The sequence below is a fragment of the Pelodiscus sinensis genome, chromosome 10 (genome assembly GCF_049634645.1).
Source record: "Pelodiscus sinensis isolate JC-2024 chromosome 10, ASM4963464v1, whole genome shotgun sequence".
NCBI classification, from domain to species: Eukaryota; Metazoa; Chordata; order Testudines; family Trionychidae; genus Pelodiscus; species Pelodiscus sinensis.
This window is the reverse complement of record NC_134720.1, coordinates 6,402,294-6,407,192: the sequence shown is the minus strand read 5'-3', so window position 1 is coordinate 6,407,192 and position 4,899 is coordinate 6,402,294.

Below are 4,899 nucleotides of genomic sequence, written 5' to 3'. Positions count from 1 at the left end.
CTTTGGGGGTTGGCTGTCCCAGCCCCACTCCTTCTGGGAATGCAGGAGCTGTGCCCCCCACCTTCCCCGAGGGCTGGCAATTCTGTCAGCACCCCTGGGCTCTTCCATCACTGTAGAGACCACTTGCCCAGGTGGCAGTAGGTTGGGCAATAGAAGAATTCTTTCTCCCACCCAACACTGTCTACACCAGGGTTGGGTCAGCATTATTACATTGCTCAGGCATGTGGGTTTTTCAGATTTCCCATAATATCACTTATGAACAGAGACTCTGAAACCTTTTACCATTTCTCTTCTCATATGGGTTATGGAGGAGACCCAGATCTCGTGGATCTGACCCGAGGCGCCGAAGGGGATAAGTGCCTGTTCAACAGAGCATCTCCTTTCTTCTCGCCATGGTAGGCCCCTCTGGTGCTGGTGGCTGGGAACGCGGCTCAGTGGGTTTGGCGAGAGAGACCGGAAAGAGCACTAGAACACAGGGCGCTATTCCAGTCGTGAAGCTGGGTCTGCAAACTCCGAGTGATGGATCCCTCCACCCACTCTCCTCTCCTCACCATCCAGTTATCTGGTCAGCCTGGGAAGAGAACAAACCACTCCTTCTCTAGCTTGACAGCCTGAGGGAGGAGGCGGGGGGACTGAGGAGTGTGGATTCCTGCACGTTCGCCATCCACTCTGCCCGAGCAGAGAACCGGGAAGACGGAGGGATTTCAGAATCAAACCCACCTCTCCTGATTTCCCAGCAAAGTGTCCAAACAGGTAGATCCAGCTCCTCGCAGTGTTTCTTGGAACCGTATTACTGCTGAGAACCTTGTCTTGCTTCCTGGGCCGGCTCCTACTGCCACAGAAATAGGTGGCCAGCTTCCCATTGATTTCCAAAGGTGTTGGAAAGGCAGCTACAGTCCAGATTCTGCCTTGACTTATGCCCCGTGCTGCTCCGTATCGGTAGACATCTGCTACCGAGTCACAGTTGTGGATTCTGTTTCATACTAGGACAAATAGCTGCAATGCTTCACAAAATCGGAATGTAGGCAGGCTTGAAAGCTTCATGCTTAGCAGTGGCGCATTTTGGCTAAATGACAGTAATGAGTGAAGTCTGGTTTCAACTAGCTATGAGGGCTGACTGAGGGAATATGTAATTAAGTAGCAGTAAAGAGTATTTTGGTAGATAATGGGAAATTTAAAGTCTATGAAAGCTTAACCATTAACAAGAGAGCTGCTAGCAGCTCTGAAAAAGCTGGGCTGAAAGAAGCTATGAAATAGGTTTATGCTCAAAGAATCCTGCACCTCAAATGTCCAGTGCAGTTTTGGGGGTGCAAGAAAGGCAATACTGACTTTAATTTAACTGCAACGGTACAAGTAGAAGCTTGCTATATAATCGTACTCTGGGGCTGCCTGATGGTGGCTCCATTCTCTCAATACCATTGGTAACTAATGGAATGAAATATTTCACTTACTTTCCTACCTTCAAAGCGAGCTCACCCCATCAGCACTTTAAACCTCAGAATCCTTTTTAACCACACTGTGAATTATGTTTTCAGAAAACTTTCACTAAAATACAAGTGGAGGCTTTAACTGTTCCATTACTGGAACTAATACTTACACCAACGGCCGCAAAACTCCCCCTGACTTCAAAGGGACCAGCCGAGCCTTTTGTGTAGCTGGTACTATGGAGGGAGGAGGAGGAGATGGAACTCCTGTAGTGCGATGCTGTTTTGATAAGCAAACAACACGGGATTGCTAAGATGAAAATGTACGAAGGCTGCTGGAGAATTATCACTGTCTTTGGCAAGTCCATTTGGGTTTTGGAGCACTGAGGTGTCTTTAAGGGATTTTTTTTGCAGGGGGTGGAGGAGACCAAAGCTGTGCTTTAATGGAATCAGTTACATGTGGCTGAGAAGCTGTCAGAACTCTGATCAATTATGCTTGCAATGAAAGCAAGAAATTCACTCCCAGTGCATTACAAAACACCTTATCGATTCTAGTGTTTGAATATCAAAATTGACAAACGTCTGTGTGGAAATGTCCATTGCAGATGAGTCCACCCGTGCATTGTTGTGCTCTACTTAGAAAGATTCATTCAATTTTGTATTTTAGAAATCTTCTGTGATTTGTGTTCCCCCTGACAGGGGTATCTGTCTTACAGCCTCCCACGATATCAAAGTATAGTTCCTCTTTCTTGCTGTTGGTTCATGTGTCTTTTGTTCGTTCATGTGCCGGTAATGACCCTAAAATTATCTCCCCTAAAACTGCTATTGCTGGGGGAGGGGGAGGGAGGAGAGCTCTTCTAAATTAAAGCAAGACAAGACAAAGCCCAAACACAGGCAGATCTCCCCCCTTGGAGGGTGCTGTTGTGAGGATCAAAGAGGTTGCTAAGGATGTTATTATCCTGCTAATTTCCTTTGGTGGAGGTAGGATTCAGGGTTTAACTGTAACCAGCACCTAACCTTCATTACATTTCACACAAAAAAACCTTTTAATGCTTAAAAATCAAATCACAGCTCTGTATTTAAACACCAATTTCCTCTACATATTCCCTCTACAGGGGGAAACTCTTGCTTTAATAGGCTACAGCAATAAACTGCTGCAGAGCAACTGGGCCCACGTGAATGGAGTTTGTGGGACCACTCGTTCTCTTTTCCCCCAGTGCTCGTGGCCAGACTGGGAGAAAGGTGGGGAGGAGCAAGGAGAAGAGACACTGTGGATAATACGCTTTCCCTCTCACCTGGGGGCTTCTTGGCAGCAGAGGTTCTAAGGAGGGCTGACATTCAGGGGCTATCTGGCTCCCAGCTAGGCACGTCTGGAGCCATGAGAGTTACCTGTGGTGGAAACAGGGGAACAAACTGTCATGCCGAGTTCCTCTGAACTGACCCAGCCCACTTCTTTCTGAGCACAGAGCGTTCCGCTTGAGTGACGGGCTGGCAAGCACGGACATGCCCATCCCTTTGCTGTCGTGAGGAGACAATTCTGGTGGGTCGGCACTCGGGAACACCCAGCAATGCCAGACTCTCCTCTTCTTCCCCATTCCCCTCGCCTCACCGGACGCAAGGCTGCCCCGCTGCCTACTGGCACCTAACACCCTTTTAGAACCTCCCAGTAGCTGCATATTGTGCCCGAGAGGAGCTTGTGCTGGGACTCTAGCAGCAAGGCCCAATGAAGATGTGACGGCTTCCTTGTTGAACACACCCACACACATACCCCAAGGCGGGGACACATTGTAATGTGTATGGCTAGTCCAGTAGCACCTGGAGACCTCAACCAAAATCTGGGTCCAATAGCGCCACACTCTCCAGAGGGAGGGGCTAGTCTCGCTCCCCTGGAGCTGAGCATCTACACAGCTGGGCAAGAAAGGCTGGAGGAGAAAGGAGCACAGAAGCGAAGTGACTTGCCCAAAGGTCACTCCGTTCTGCACTGGCAGCTGGGAACACAACACGCTTCCCTCACTGGATCATGCTGCCTCCCGTATTTCAAGCTGTGTGTGTGTTGGGGGGAGGGGGTGTCACACACTTCCCTCTAGCTAGCAAATCCCAGTGATGGGATGACTGGATGCTTCTGGGATCCAGTAGCCGCTGTGTACGTTCAGTTCAGTGGAGTGGGTAGTGGAGGAACCGACAGCTGCAATCACTAGTTTGCTGGCGCTACATTAACTGGGTTTTAAGGTAAACTCCTGGGCTCTGTCAGCTAGGGGTCTGTTTGGAAGGGTGATCTGGGTTGTGGAGAGCAGAAAACACAAGGCCGGCTGACTGGGGGAATCCGATCCTCTGTCCATTAGTCTGTCTTTTACACGAAGATGAGAAATAGTAACTTTTTTTAAGTGTAACTGCCCTCTTGGAAGCCATTCAGAGGGAGTTTTCCTTTCCGGTTCCCATTTCTCATTATTTATTTCTGCAGATAAATAGACAAGGGATGGGCAATGATTGTGTTAAAATTCTCAGGTGGGGTCACTGCCAAATCCAGCACACCGGGGCTATGTCTTCCGGCATGATTTTCCGGAAATGCTTTTAATGGAAAAGTTTTCTGTTAAAAGCATTTTCGGAAAAGAGCATCTAGATTGGCAGGACGCTTTTCCACAAAAGCACTTTTTGCAGAAAAGCGTCCGTGGCCAATCTAGACACGCTTTTCCGCAAAAAAGCCCCAATCGCCATTTTCACGATCGGGGCTTTTTTGCAGAAAACAAATCTCAGCTGTCTACACTGGCCCTTTTGTGCAAAAGTTTTGCCCAAAAGGGACTTTTGCCCGAACAGGAGCAGCATAGTATTTCCGCAAAAAGCACTGATTTCTTACAGTAGGAAGTCAGTGCTTTTGCGGAAATTCAAGCAGTCAGTGTAGACAGCTGGCAAGTTTTTCTGGAAAAGCGGCTGATTTTCCAGAGAAACTGGCCAGTCTAGACACAGCCCGGGGGAAGAGTGGGAATCAGCCTGTACTCTTGGCCAGGCTGGTGTAAATCCAGAGTAACTCTCTTTGGGTACGTCTACACTACAGCGCTAGTTCGAACTAACTTAGTTCGAATTAGTTAATTCGAACTAAGCTAGTTCGAACTAACGCATCTAGAACTAAAAACTAGTTCGAACTAGCGTTTTGCTAATTCGAACTAGCAAGTCCACATTGAGTGGACTCTGAACAGGGCTTAAGGATGGCCGGAAGCAGTGCCGGCAGGGCATAAAAGGAGGACTTAGAGCATGGAGATGCTGTCTCAGGCTAGCCGAGGGCTGCGCTTAAAGGGTCCCGACCCCCACCCCGGACACACAGTTCTAAGGGGTGCCCCGCTTGCAAAGAAGTTCTGGCTTGGAGTGCCCTGAGTGCCCACACTGGGCACATCACACCACTCGGCCATCAGCCCGGCTGCACTTGCCGCAGGCTGCCATCTGGGGAGAGGGAGTAATTGGGGGGCTGCAGGAGAGTTTC